A 16126-nucleotide genomic window follows, 5' to 3' on the forward strand; every position below is an offset into this window, starting at 1 on the left:
AACAACTGCATAGTGAAAATAAATGCTAATCCAAAATATGTTGTGCTTTATTTTTCATGCTTCAAATAAAATGTTTTTCGAAAATTTACTTCAGCAAATTTGCTTCTTTTACATAGAGTACGTTCTTTCAGCAGTAGTTTCAGAACAACTAACAGAAAAAAATCCAAAGTCTGTTGTTTACAATTCTGTATATATAAAGTAAAACGCAGCATGGGACACAGCTATCTGCTTTCCTTCAATCAAACCTAGGTGTGGACACGGCAGGGCGACGATGTATACCAGAAAGCGTCTACGACAAGGAATTGTGGCAATGAGTGTCAACAATGCATCACGGATTTACTTATTTGCCGGCCGTTGTGGCCGAGCGGTTCTAGGCGCTACAGTCTGGAACTGCGCGACCGCTACGGTCGCAGGTTTGAATCCTGCTTCGGGCATGGATGTGTGTGATGTCCTTAGGTTAGTTAGGTTTAAGTAGTTCTAAGTTCTAGGGGACTGATGATCTCAGAAGTTAAGTCCCATAGTGCTCACAGCCATTTACTGATTTATTTTTGCCACCTCAGCCTCTGGTACCTATTGAATAATTCACACACAAATAAACCCGTGATTCGCATATTTACATTGTTTGTAAACTTATTGCTTATGTCACGATGTGTTCCCATCATTGCCATGGGAAGTCACTCCAAACACCAACTTTATATGGAATTCATAACATTTATGCCTCTTTACAAATTTCCTGCCGTGCGTTGCTTACATCGGGTAAGTTATAAGAAAGTGATGATATTCATTTACTTACCATTATTATCTGAATTTTATTCGTGGCCGTGCAAACGAAATACGCTGCTCCAGCCAAGTCGCCTGGACTTGGTGCGAAGCCGGGCCGGATCGCCAGTAGCGTGAAAGAAAGTGTAACACCGTTGCTCGGGGAGCCTGGAATTAAACTTCCTGGCAGTTTACAGAACTGTTTGCTGGAATGGGCCTTGAACCCAATATCTTCCCTTTCGCGGGCAATGCGAAAGATTTTCGACTGCTATTCCGTATTTCCGAAATTTACAGAAATTCACCTGTATATCTTGGGGGAGAAGCACTCCACACTCCTGTAAGAAAGCGTATTGCGGAGAAATTAACTATTGGCAGATGATGCAGTATAATGAAGTGCAATATGAAACAATCTGCACAGATGTTCAGATGTAGATAAGATTTCAATCTAGTTCAAGGATTAGTAACCAGCTTGAAATGTTCAGAAATATAAAATGGTGCACTTCACAGATCTCTAATGTTTACAGGGTGGACAAAAAAAAAAGCTGCCTGAAAAATATTTCGGGCACCTTAACGTAGTCAATCTCACGTTATTCGCGTCAAGGACAGTAGCTGTAACTTGGATTGACTATCATAAGGTGCATGAAATACAAGGGGTGGTGAATAAGTGAGGCAACACGTTTTTGTTTTCTGAAAGCTGGTTGGTTTTATTCAGGATTGCAATATACCATATTATTCCCCCCTCTTTTAACTACAAAACCTTAATTTTCAACATAATCTCCATCCAGTGCCACGGCCTAAAGCCACGTTATGCGCTTGGAACCTCTCTACTGGTCGACGTCGGAGTCAACATCTTGCTGCATCCATAGCTTCCATCACCCACGTACTGCTTCCCGCGGAGTGCGTCCTTCACTGGGTCGAACAAATTGGAGGGCGTGATGTCGGGGGTGTAGGGTGAAGATCGGACATGTCTACGCGACGTTGTTGCGATGATGACAGACGCCTCGGGCTTTTGTTAGCTTCCAGGTCTCCGTAGATTCTGCAAGCGCCTATGAATATCTACAATGCTTTGGTTGTTCGTCCGGGAAACTCAGTGACAGCTCTCTGTTAGGAACGTACCTCCTTTACAGATGCCACGTTGGACGCTACGTACAGCGCCACAATCTGTCGGAAGCTCTTAAAACTACAGTGGCTGAAGCGGGAATATGGCAAGATTTCTTACAGCAAATACCGGATTTTTTCAGCCAAAATTGGCCAAAAAAATATGTTGCATTAGCTATTGAATGTCCATCGTATTTTCTGTGCTAGCTTTATTTAGTTGTACTATCCTACGACTACATTATCACTTACAACGAGAGCTTACGGAATGGACCTCTTTGATTTTCTTCATATTTAGTAGGATGAAACATTTATAGTTTAAATTTCATATCATCGCACGCTCCGCTGCAGAGTGAAAATCTCATTCTGGATTTATAGTTTAATTACGAATTCGTCATTGGTTTCAGAATTACCTATCTATTATTTTATCGCAACGGCCTTGCCGCAGTGGATACACCGGTTCCCGTCAGACCACCGAAGTTAATCGTCGTCGGGCGTGGCGAGCACTTGGATGGGTGACCATCCTGGCCGCCGTGCGCTGTTGCCATTTTCGGGGTGCCAATTGATGAGCTACTCGACCGAATAGTAGCGGCTTCGGTCAAGAATACCATCATAACGACCGGGAGAGCGGTGTGCTGACCACACGCCCCTCCTATTCGCGTCCTCAACTGAGGATGACACGGTGGTCGGATGGTCTCGATGGGCCAGTTGTGGCCTGATCACGGAGTGCTTATATATTATTATCGTAAGGAGGAAAACTAATTTCAAATTAAATAAACTACGGTGACAGACTGAAATCCTACATGTACCGACTTTGCGCCTGCCACGTTGGCCACAGACCTTGAAGTAGATGAACTTCAAGGCATTCTGCAGCTATTGCTCTTTCATTATTAACAACAAAATCTGTTAATTTTCATATTTCAGCAAAGAAAAGGCGCGCAGAGTGATAGGTTTGTAATTGTGAAGACGCTGGTTCAAATCTCGCTAGCACCACACTTTTGTTTTGGTGTGTTGAGCTTCATACCTGTTAACAAATGAAAATGTTATGTAACAAACACTGAATAATAATTTTAATAAAATAATTTTTTCACTTTTTAATCAGTGTCTATAAGAAGATAAAATTTATCCCTTCTAATGTGGATATTGCACGATTCGACCTGTCAGACTCAAAGAGGCCCGTTTCAAACTTTGTCACGTGCTGATAATGCTGTCTCTGACTAGTGCGTGGCATCTCCGAGTTCTTCAGCGATCGCTCAATTTATGACGATGCTCACGCCGTCGTATACCCTGCAGAATGTAAATGTCGGTCCGCAGCTCGTGGTCGTGCGGTAGCGTTCTCGCTTCCCGGGCCCGGGTTCCCGGGTTCGATTCCCGGCGGGGTCAGGGATTTTCTCTGCCTCGTGATGACTGGGTGTTGTGTGATGTCCTTAGGTTAGTCAGCTTTAAGTAGTTCTAAGTTCTAGGGGACTTGGGCCTCCTGTCGGGGAGACCGTTCGCCGGGTGCAAGACTTTCGATTTGACGCCACTTCGGCGACTTGTGTGTCGATAGGGATGAAATAATGATGATTAGGACAAAACAACACCCACTCCCTAAGCGGATAAAATCTCCGACTCAGCCAGGAATCGAACCCGGGCCCTTAGGATTGACATTCTGTCGCTCTGACCACTTTTTTTTTTTTAATCTCATTTTGTTCGCTTTTTTTGTTCGTTGTATCTGCTCGGGGCGGACGTCATAAGACATCCATTGAAGTTCTTTGTTGATCGATTTACTCAGTTTTTTTATTACAGAGGGCACGTAACCTTCTGACCGAACACGCTGAGCTACCGTGCCGGCTGACCACTCAGCTACCGGGGGCGGGCGGCGGAACTGGTAACAACGTTACACACGAAAGGCAGTACTGCAGTCTTGTGGTCGTTCCACCAGTCACTGAGATTTCGAACTCGAATCATTTGCCTACTCGCCGATGGTTTGTGCGTGTACGGAGTTACATTGAAATCCGACTATGTCTTCCAGATGCTCCCTATTTTTCTTTTTTTTCAGGGAGTGTCTTGTTCTGTGTTACTGGACTGCCGGTATGCTATGAACGCTTTCCCACCTTCTACTTTTTGAGAGTGGCTGGACAGCATCAAGAAGTGCAGGAGGAGGTTTGCGTTTGCTGATGAACTTTTGGTGAGATATGGATGATGCGTGTGTCACTCCTTATTGTTACGATCGCGGATGTCACAATTAGACCAGTCGAAAGAGCGTCCATAATAACAAAAGAAGGTGTTAATGCGGGAGCGAAGGCGACAGCAGGTGTTCCGCCAGCGGTGTCTGGCGCGCGTGCACTTGAAGAGCACTCAGCGGTGTTTACCGTCGCGCGCAGCGAAGCATACGAGCAGCTCTCATCGCGCGTGGAGTAACGAGGCACGAAAAGCGCACGCATGCTCACGGGCGAGAAAGTGCGACCGAAACAAAGGCAGCGTGTAGCGTCGCGTCCTTGTCACTCGTGGCACCGAAATTTCCTCGGTCTCGTGCGTGAAGTGGGAACTACGCAAAAGTCGTCTTGCGTTTCCGGTCTCTCCAGAAAGATAATGAATATAAATAGATACTTACGTCACTTCGGGTAGAACAATTTCATACTTAAATTCTACCGCTCTGTTCGAATTTGCTACACGGGTATACTGTTAAAATTGGGTGCAGCATGGAAAAGAAATTCCTAGAAAGGTTTCGATTCCTGGAAATCCAATTATTGAGGAATTGGAGAATTAGTGTCCCTGTGTTTAGCTTCAAATTTTTTTGTAATAATTATCTTATTACTACAGCGTTTTTTATATTTTTTACCTAATGCGTTAGCCGGCCGCTGTGGCCGGGCGGTTCTAGGCGCTTCAGTCCGAAACCGCGCTGCTGCTAAGGCCGCAGATTCAAATCCTGCCTCGGGCATGGATGTGTGTGTTGTCCTTAGGTTAGTTAGGTTTAAAAGTCTAGGGAAGTGATGACCTCGGATGTTAAGTCCCATAGTGCTCAGAGCCATTTGCACCATTTGAACCTAGTGCGTTTGTAAGTTAAAGAAGCATGTGTGTACAAACCATTCAGTCCAAAAATTTTCGAGATTAGACTAATAAAAAAATAGAACATTAAGGCGGTGCTTTTAATGTTTCAGATGTTTTACTTGAGTGCAATGCACAGATTGTTCATACATGCGAAACTGTCAGAAAAATCGTTTGGGATTTTATTCAACATTCTTCGATCTTGGCTAACAATCAGAGACCCATTTTACACTTTGTCGTTTTTTGGTTGGTTCATATTATTTTCAGAAAAGAATTGTCCGCGTATTGCATTTCAGTCGAACCGCGTCGTTGTTCAAGAGCTAAGGGGTGTGGGGCACGCTTTGCAACAGATTTCTCTTCTTCAAAACGTTCTGGAGAGCGTCTTTAACACTTGATTTAGAGATGTTGCTCCATTGCGCCACAACGACGTCAACACACTACGGTCGCACGTCCACTAACTTAACGGTGACTGCTCACAACTGATGAGGCGAACACGGCAATTACTGTCACTCAGTAGAAGAGCGTTCAAAATAAGCTAACAGGTGTCTCGGCTTATCCGTAACTACTCGATCACTTCTGACAAAACAACGGTAAGAGTTTTCGAAATACTTTCCATGTACTTTATATGCCTCTCACCTGGCGAAATAAGTAGATGAAAATGTGACACAGTGGTTAACGATGCAGTTTATTAATTTTGCACCTCGCGTTCGAAACCCGATTATTACTTTTCATTTGTGGAAGAGTACTACACGCATCACGCTTGTCCCCCCCCCCCATCCCCCACCACAAAAATAAATAAATAAATTGTTTTCGGTGAAATTCCTGTTTTATCTATTGATTCATAATAAGTTACAAGCACCAATTTTCGGAAAAATCCGTTATGCACGGTTTGCTTCGAAGCTATTGCCAACACGCGAAATCTTCATCAGTGTTAACGACGTTTTCTTCCGAGTGAGATTCATACGAAGGAATGTCACTGGCAAACCTGCCCTCGTTCAATGCTCGTGGTGTTGGGAATATCGGTGTTTCTACTATCGCTATCATGCAAGGGAATGAACCAAATCTTCCTGAGGAATAAAAATATGAATAAAATATCACAATGAACGTAAAATTGATATGAGAACGAAATATCAGAATATGAGAATTTAAAAACGTTGCAACCGCTCAAAATAACCCCTCCGTCCGAACACGCCTTGAAGGCCCAACGGTACGGATCGTCCGTCGTGTCATCCTCAGCCCACCGTCGTCACTGGATGCAGATATGGAGGGGTTTGTGGTCAGCACACTGCTCTCCCGGCGGTTGTCAGTTTTTGTGACTGGAGCCGCTGCTTCCCAGTAACGTACCTTATCAATTGGCCTCCCAAGGGCTGAGTGCACCCCGCTTGCAAAAGCTCTTTTTTTTTAAAAAAAAAAGATTATGGGATCTCCTGCTTACATGGCACACACTCTATCCGTCTCGGCCACTTTTGTTTCTTTTTATTTTTTTTCTTTTATTTTTTGTTCATTTTTTTCATTTTAAAGCCCTTTAGGAAAATGGAACTACAAAAAAAAGTGCCACCGCCACTTTTCATCCTATAACAAAAAAATCTGGTCCACTTCAGGCGTTTGCTCCTGACTAAACCTACCCGAGAGAGCTGCCTATATACCAGGGGAAGTATGGGAATTCAAGGTTAGGGCTATCCTTACAAACAAAACAAAATCTTCCTTTTCCTGAATTTTATTTTATTTTTATTTTTTATTTTTTTTTTTGTTTATTTTTGTTGTGTAATTGATCAGGGGCCTCCTGCGCCCCGCTTCGAATATGTTGAGTCACGTCTTCTCGAAATTGATGTGTTCCGTTCAATTGTTCAGAAATGTTCATTGGTTCAAACAGGAAACCTTCTTCTCTCTTGGCTTAACACATTCCAGCTGCGAGGCGGATCGTTGCAAGCACTCCCAAGGAAGTTTGAGAAAAATTCTCTGTATTTTGGGTGACGGACAACGACATAATGACGGTCATTGAGGTATGTCCAAAACTCGAGTACAGAGTCTACAGTTTGTCCAAATAGGTAGTGAATGGCATGTCCGCGAATCCAATTCACAGCATTGATCTTTGTCCGAGGAAAATAGTCACGTTCCGGAAATAATAATGAAAGGGGAGTAATCTGATCCGGTATTTCCCGCGTTAGAAAAGCCACAATGTGACGAATCAATTGCCAAAGCTCCGCCGCCGGTCCGCAAACAAACCGATGTTCGTCATTGTCTGGCACTCCACACGTGGAACATAGAGGTGGATACGATGAAGGCGAGATTGGTTGATTTGCTTACCATTGACAGTTAGGTAGCAGACAAAATGAGATTTTAACTCTGCAGCGGAGTGTGCGCTGATATGAAACTTCCTGGCAGATTAAAACTGTGTGTGCCGGCCGCGGTGGCCGTGCGGTTCTAGCGCTGCAGTCCCGAAACCGCGGGACTGCTACGGTCGCAGGTTCGAATCCTGCCTCGGGCATGGATGTGTTTGATGTCCTTAGGTTAGTTAGATTTAAGTAGTTCTAAGTTCTAGGGGACTGATGACTAAGATGTTAAGTCCCATAGTGCTAAGAGCCATTTTAAAAACTGTGTGCCCGACCGAGACTCGAACTCGGGACCTTTGCCTTTCGCGGGCAAGTGCTCTACCATCTGAGCTACCGGGCACACAGTTTTAATCTACCAGGAAGTTTCATATCAGCGCACACTCCGCTGAAAAGTGAAAATCTCATTCTGGAAACATCCCCCAGGCTGTGGCTAAGCCATGTCTCCGCAATATCCTTTCTTTCAGGAGTGCTAGTTCTGCAAGGTTCGCGGGAGAGCTTCTGTAAAGTTTGGAAGGTAGGAGACGAGGTACTGGCAGAAGTAAAGCTGTGAGTACCGGGCGTGAGTCGTGCTTCGGTGGCTCAGATGGTAGAGCACTTGCCCGCGAGAGGCAAAGTTTCAAATGGTTCAAATGGCTCTGAGCACTATGGGACCCCTAGAACTTAGAACTACTTAAACCTAACTAACCTAAGGACATCACACACATCCATGCCCGAGGCAGGATTCGAACCTGCGACCGTAGCAGTCGCGCGGTTCCGGACTGAGTGCCTAGAACCGCTAGACCACCGCAGCCGGCAGAGGCAAAGGTCCCGAGTTCGAGTCTCGGTCGGGCACACAGATTTAAACTGCCAGGAAGTTTCAGGTACCAGACAGATTGAACATCCGTGTCAAGGTAACAAGCGAACACCGCGCGCCAGTCAATCTGGGGGAACTTTTGTTCAATCGGGTTAGGTGGACGACCTAATTGGAGGACATGGTATACTGTCTTTGTCTTGAGTAAAAGCTGTCTTGGTAAGGTGAGGCGTAGATAACTGAGTTCAAGAAAGAAGTATCGTATATAATGGAACTGGTTCGCAACATCCGAGATCATCACTGGGGCTGACAGTGAGACCGGATTATATGCCGACAGGAGGAGACCAGTGAGGCAATGTGTCCATACCGTCATCTGGGAGCTGACAAATAGTGCGCGAGCTCTGTCAGGCACTTGAAACAGATAACGAACTTGTTATATGGAAACTGTTACAAATCTTCTACTTGTGAGAAATAGGTAAATTTTGTTTTCTTTGGGCTATATTTAATCACTATCATTCGCAAAGTAAAATGAAATAGGACGTTTCCAGTAGTTGGTCTCTATAATTCATTATATTGTAACTATATTTTTAGCAGTTCCGAATAATAAGAAGTAAAATGTTTTCACAAGTTACATCCTGAGCTCATAGTTCACTGGCGAGCTCGTGTTCCAAATATATACGTGTTCCAAATATATATGTTCGAAATATATACATTGCTACGAATACACAGCATGATTTTTTGATGGAATATTTGTATACAGCTAGTAGAAGGCTCTAGTATTCATCACGACACTAATACTAATATCTTCGCTTTGAGAAACCGCGTCTTCAGTATCAGAAGCATTCATCATCGTTTCTGTCGCAACCTCAGTTAGCGAAATGTGTTCCATGGTGATTATTCCCTGGTGATTATTCACGAACTTCGTTACAACAATTCAACATCTGAGAAACTCAGAACTCTCTACCAGGAGGATTTCATGGGAGCAATAATACAAATAACTTACAATTTGACAATACACTCATTATTATTTGTAATTAAATCCTTGGCAGAGCGGAAGCAGATCCCATAAAGATGCTTAGACGACTTAGTAAAAGGATTTATTTTTGCGTCATATTGAACCTATCAATATAAACACCACAATTACCATTTGGAGCAAGACTATTTTTACAAGAAAATGTTACAGATGGAGTGTCAGACTCCGATGCGCCGGAAGTTTACGAACACTAACCACCGCGAGATTAATGTCGCATCGCGGCTTTGGGGACACGTCACGCGGAAAGGGTAGTCCATATTTAATGCTCCGGTTTCAAAACCTGTAGAAAGACAACCACTGCTCAAAGTGATATCAAATCTGAACAGCATTTTATTAACGCAAGTGAATCGTCTTGAAACAAAAAAATTCCACCAATAGATCGCGCCGTGAGCGTTAGATTTTAAGTGTGTGAATGCCTAAGTGACCAAACTGCTGAGGTCATTGACCCTTAGACGTACACACTACTTAAACTAACTTATGCTAAGAACGACACACACACACACACACACCCATGCACGAGGGAGGGGACTCGAACCTCCAACGGGAGGGGCCGCGCAATCCGTGACAAGTGGCCTCAAACCGCGTAGCGACTCCGCGAGGCTGAGCGTTAGAATATGGACACCAAGAGTTAGCGTCCGAGGCGACCAACATGTGTGTTTCCACGAAGGATCGTGCGCTGCTAGTAAAGCTCCCTTACAAAAAGCTGCTGGTAAAGCTCTTTTACAAAAAAGGTGATTGTGTTCTGGTAGCGGACGCGCGAGGGTATAAAGAAACGCGCTGATCCGAAGTCTGCTCAGGCAATGGAGTAAGTGATTACAATATTCGAAAAGGAAGGTTCTTTTGAAGTACACTGTAACAGAGAGAGGAAAGCAGGTGATCCGACGTCTGTCGAAAACGTCGCAACAGCGCTGCAGGAGGAATATCAGTCCCCTAGACCTAGAACTACTTAAACCTAACTAACCTAAGGACAGCACACACATCTATGCCCGAGGCAGGGTTCGAACCTGCGACCGTAGCAGCAGCGCGGTTCGAGACTGAAGCGCCTACAACCGCTCGAAGAAAGTGGACAGCATATTGAACGTCTTGCTTCAGTTAGAAACCCATGTCATTTTGCTTTTTATGGGGTGTTTGGCCGCAGAACAATTAAACACCTATGTGATTTTGCTTTTTATGCTTCCAATCTCAGGACAATTAAGCACCGATTCTCCCAACCGATATGGGACGACTGGTGTAATACGCAACTCATCTATCATTTGAAGCCGCCCATATTTACGTTGCTTTCAACGCTCTGTTGGTTAGTACTTTCAGGATATTGTGGCCGTTCTTTATGATGTTGGTAAGTACGGATTCCAAGTTAGTTCACTATCGACTATGAGGTGGACTGAATGGTTGTGGACTATTAGAATAAGATTTCACTGACGGAATGAATATTCACATTTATTGTTTAATTATTGGCTGGGTTTTCTCAGGCCTCAGGGAGAGTTTCTACTGACAGCTAAATAAGTCTGTGAAGACTTTCCGTTTCCTCAGTGAGATAAACGGTCCAGTCACATTATCATGACCGACGCCTACGTTCGATGTCAATGTGTGGCAGCATCAGCAGTGGACGGAGTGTGAAGTGTGTCGACGACGCGCTGAACAGTGGAGTCGTTGATGGAATGCGGAAAAGGAATAACTTATGTGATGTCCAAAATGGTATGATCATTGGCTTTTGGGCCAAAAGTGGAATAATTTCCGAAAGGGATAGGTTTGTAAACTGTTCGCTTACCGCCGTTGTTAAAGTAGGCTATATAGCGCGTGACAAGTGGCGCTCTCCAAAGTCGACGCCGTGGCAACTATAGTGCACCATAAGCCATATGTGCCAGGGGTTAACGACGTCTGAGTGGATGCGTATGGATAACAGACGTGCCACTGTTGAGCAACTGACCACACACATGAACCTAGGGTCTACCAATAGTGTCTACATTCCGACTGCTGTTCATCGGCGACAAGGGGTGAAATTTGTACGACAGTGTCGCAGCTGAACATCTACTGAGTGGCGACAGGTGGTCTTTTCAGATGAATCACGTTTTGTGCTCCAATGGACGGATTGCTGTTGGCGTATACGGCGTGGAACTTCTGAAGGCAAACACCCTGCATGATCTGGGGAATACTTTTGTGGCATATCCTGGGTGATCTTGTCAATCTGGGAAGCACAATGGATCAATATAAATACGCATCTATCTTTGGAGACGATGTCCACTCCTACCTGCTGTTTGTTATTTCTGGGAATGATGGCGTATATCAGAAGGGTAATGGAACGTGTCATGTATCTCCGAATGTAAGTGCGACGTTCAAAGAACACCAGGATAAGTTTTCTGTACTTCACTTGCCTCCAAACTCCCCGGTCTTAAGCCACATCGAGAATCAGCGGGACCACTTCGATGGAGCCACGCTGCATGGATCCTGAACTGAGAAACATAAAGCAGTTGGCCACTCCATTGGAGTCTGCATGGCTCCCCATCCACGTGTATACCTTCCAGAACCTCAGTGACTCTATTCCGGCACGTTTCGCGCTGCAAAAGGCGGTTACTCAGGCTTGTCACGTGTCATCACATTAAAGTGACTGGGAAGCTGGCCCAGGTGCTTGCGCAGCTCTGTATTCTTGTAGCTGGTCATAAAAATGTGACTCCGCAGTCTGCTGCCTGACACTGTCTCAGCAGCAGGGAAGTCACAGTCACCTGGCCAGAGCTGTCAGCGGGAGCTTCATGATGCTGGTGGCGCCGTGAGAAGCGGCAGCGGTGGGAACCCACAGCCCTCCCCCACTCACACGCCCCACACCGCTGTTTGGCAGCCGCTGACGAGTGCGACCGCCGAGTTTTCACGGGAGAAAGCTGCGCAAAGCCCGAGCACGTCAGTCTGCGAGGCAACAGCTGCGCGGACCGCTTGTATAGGGATTACACAACTTTTTTCCTTCCGTCCGCTTTTATGCGGCTTGCTGCGGAATGTTTAATACATTAAATGAATATTCTACCGAATTAAATGGAACTGTGCAACCAATAGAAATGAATAAATACACTGCCAAAAAAAGCTGCAACACCCTCAAAGACAAGAATATTTTCTTGAAAAGTGACGTGACGGTATAAATAGGAGTACATCATAACAAATTCGGACCAAAGGAAACACCCATGAAACAGCAAAGAGTGCCCCTACAGTAGCATCAATACACAGTGGCGGCAAAGAAGCGTATTTTCTCTCGTGCAAACGACCATAATAGTGACGAATGGCATCCTGCCATATATTCTCCTAAACGTCCTGCATTTTTCGTTGCAGTTCGGCAATGGTCCTTACGGGCTCTGGAACACGAGTAAGTTACAGCTACACCAAGCTCCATATGCGATCAATTGGCAGGACATTTGGTGATCTTCCTGGTCAGGGCTGTTGTTATACTCCACGAAGAGCGTGTTGCAACAGCCTTAGGCAGACGTGATGAAAAAGCGCATCACCTTTCTGTCGAAGTGGCAGTAGAATAACAGTCCGTGAAATGTAGCGGGTCTTTATCCCACAGAAACACCGAATGTGTCCGCAATTTGTGACGCCAAAGCCTGGAGTGGTACCTGTGTGTACTCCACAAGCTGGACTACGCCGTACACGTGTTATATCCATTACAGACAGAAACTCTTCTCATCACTGAAGACAACAGAGCGCCATTCCACAACTCAGTACCTGTGCTTGGAGGTGTAGTGGTGTCAGCGATATCCTGGTTGGAGGCACACGGGGTAATAGTCCTGCGGATGCTTCGCAGTGGTCCCTGGTGAAACACCAGGTGCAATAGGTTCCAGTACTTCGTCCCTGGGGGATGTTCGGTCGGCCACCGCTGCTCGCAAATTTCGCATCGATCTTAACGTGTCTCTATACTATGTGGACGTCCCGAACCTGGTCTACAGGTGTTGGAAAGTTCCACAGATCATTCATGAAAGCAGCGACGTACCACTGTAACATTGTGCCCAAGATGTACACCGGTTAGTAAGTTACTTCCACCCAGACTCCCGCAGGCCCATAACGCGACTCCTTTCAAATATTTGAACAGCACTACGTATTACCCCTCAAGGCATAGGTGTGACATTTTTTATTTTGTTATTGTAACTTGACATTGCTGTTTATATATGTTTGAAAGACTAAGTGTTGAGTCAAGTATGATCTGATACCTGATGCCGGAAGTGACGTGCTTCTGAATCTTCCTGGAACTTAAAAAGTGTGTTCCGGAACGGAGCTCGGGATCTTTGCCTTTCGTGGGCAAGTGCTCTACCAACTTAGCAACTCAAACTCGACTCGGAACCCGTCCTCACAGCATTACTGCCGTCAGTATCTCGTCGAGTTCGAGACTCGGTCCGGACACAGTTTCAATCTGCTAGGAAGTTTCGCATCAGCGCACGCTCTGCTGCAGAGTGAAAATCTCGTTCTCGTATGCTCTTGCCTTAAGCTGTCGAGACCTTTCTCACAGGATACAATAACTATTGAATATGAGGTTAGGAACCACAGGATATTCTATGAACAGTCGAAGATCGAACTGCGCTTTGGATTACTAATGTGAGCTATCTAACGGAGATAACTTTGCCAGGAATATTACGTAAGACATTTGCTCTCCATTAACATTTATTTTCGGCTTATTGGCCCATCATGAAGTAATAACAGAAGGTACAAGTAACAAATATGTATAATGAACTAATAAACAAATATTATCGAAACACAGGCAATTTCCTCGCTTTTAAACGTTAAACCTGCAGTTATGTTCGAGGTATATAACCACCTGCGTAATTACGTATTGGTACACCTATGGACTGTAATGCAGCAGCAAATCTGCATGGCATGAATCCAACAAGTCCTTGGTAGGTTCCCGGAGGTATCACGCAATTACAGTAAAATATGGATCAGTGATCCGTGGACTCGGAGCTGTCGCCCGGCCGAGCGGTTCCAGGCGCTTCAGTCCAGAACCACGCTGATGTTCCGTCGCAGGTTCGAATCCTGCGTCGGGCATGGATGTGTGTAATGTCCTTAGATTAGTCAGGTTTAAGTAGTTCTGAGTCTAGGGCATTGATGGCCTCATATGTTAAGTACCATAGTTCTTAGAGCCCTTTGAACCATTTTTAAGCTGTCCCCCAATAGAGTCTCAGATGGGTTCCATCGGATTCAGATCGGGCGGATCTAACTTCTGAAACGATCCTGCAGGATGATACTATCGCTGTCAGGTAAGGCATCAAGCATGAAGGGATGCACGTGGTCTGCAATGATGTTTACGTAATCTACAGCTGTCGTGGTGCTTTCGATTACCATCACAGGCCTCACGCTTTCCATAGATGCTTAAAATGGTAGCACACCAACAGCTAACTAATCGCCCCGTTAATGAAACGCTCGTTCCGATTCGCCAGGCCATAGCGGCTGCTGGTTGTCAAAATGTTTTCGTCAGTGGTTTTCTCCATTTGTGGTCCTTAGCGCCGTTGGAATGATTTCCTACTCTCTCTGCTCTGCATATACACGTTTCTTACAGTGTTACATGGCCATAACGCCAACAGGTGGAATTCAGTCTCGTGGTAGACCGTGGTCATTATCTTCCTCTTTTCACGTCATCCATCCTTCCTAGGAGGGTCGATAGAGCGACAGCTGATATGTATACGTAGCCAGAAATAAATCAACAGCCGCAATTTCATCAGGTATGGTAACGTAATGGTTGAGCTTATCATACAAACTATCAAGCAAAAGTGAACCAGTACCATCACCAGCGTAGGTAATACGGCTACACACTCGTAAATAACCTGAGCGAAACTCTCTTAATTTGTCGTCTCTCCAGTGTACGGCTTATTATCCTGCATAATCTATCATTCTTGTAGGGCAATCTTCATGAGAGGAATCTCGAATTTCTGTGTCATTAATGATAAATTACTAATGAGCAATTGCAGCAAACGTCCACCTCCGTAGCTGAGTGGTCAGCGCAGATGGCTGCCATATGTGGGACCTTGGTTCGACTCCTAGTACTGCCAAATGTTTTTCCTTGGTTGGAGGACTGGTACGGAGAGCGCTTAGCCTCGTGATGCCAACTGAGACGCTATACGTGGCTGAATAGTAGCGGCTCCGCGATTGGAAAGTCTGCAAAAAAGCCGGGATACCAGTTGAAATGTCTCCCTGTGAGGCGTTCCATTGATCTTGGAAAGCAACCTTCGGTTTTGCTACAATTCTGAATGACGTTCCGTGTGACTATGCTTGGAGAGAAAGATGGACGGCAGTGCGTGATGTTACAACGGCATTTCAAAGCCAAAGGAGACTGTCTTTTTAGATTTCAAATTCATAACTACGTTCTGTGTATCTGTGTAATCCAATACCATGTATTCATGCCATATCTTTCCTGTCCCCGTTGTCGTCTGCTACTCTTCTTTATTCGTGTCAGAGGTACACTAAAATGAACTGCTAGTATGAATTGTGGTTTGTCTGTAGCCGGCACCTCAGGTTTCCCTAGTTACCGGCGGGTTTCCTTGAATGTTAAGGGCAGTTAAGCCAATCATTGAGCAGAGCTTTGAACACGGCTACCTCTAGTGGCAGCAGTGGCCACTGGTCAACATCCATTACGAGGCTGCTACAGGTGGAAACAGCTTACGCTCCCTGGGCCCTTCCGTGTTACTGTGTAGACCCTAGCGACGGGGCAGGTTAGTTTTACTGTTGCCTAGACCGCCGGTGAGTAAGGACGCTCTAATATCTGTGGTGCTAAATTGAAATGTGTAAGTGTTAGCTTTGCTTGAGTTTCCGGCAGGCACTCTGGGACGTGGCATTGATATTCTTGACGCACTAATTATTTCCGTCAACGAACGGTACTAATTTCATTAGTCTTCAGTTTGTTCGATCAGACCTTTATTGCAACTGCAACTTGACGTGACCGAGAGGTGACGCAACGTGATGTACAGTTTTAGTTAGTTACGTGTATTACGTATGAATGTGTCGTGTACTTTGTGGAATGCTTGTGTTAAGATTCTATTAATTTACCGTCCAATTCGTATTTCACTCCCACAAACTTGGTAGTCCGTACTCTGCTGTACCACGTTTGTTTCTTTGTAAACT

At 45.1% G+C, this 16126-nt stretch overlaps 1 protein-coding gene and 1 non-coding gene across 2 annotated transcripts in view; one reads left to right on the forward strand and one right to left on the reverse strand.

Moving 5' to 3' along the window:
• Positions 1-16126, forward strand: part of LOC126438146 (glucose dehydrogenase [FAD, quinone]-like) — a 472618-nt gene that overhangs the window by 106902 nt on the left and 349590 nt on the right. The window lies entirely within an intron of this gene.
• Trnas-cga (transfer RNA serine (anticodon CGA)) lies at positions 7484-7557 on the reverse strand. Its single transcript has one exon. It is a non-coding gene; the product is annotated as a tRNA-Ser (tRNA).

Source organism: Schistocerca serialis, unplaced genomic scaffold, assembly GCF_023864345.2.
Source record: "Schistocerca serialis cubense isolate TAMUIC-IGC-003099 unplaced genomic scaffold, iqSchSeri2.2 HiC_scaffold_1261, whole genome shotgun sequence".
Lineage (NCBI taxonomy): Eukaryota > Metazoa > Arthropoda > Insecta > Orthoptera > Acrididae > Schistocerca > Schistocerca serialis.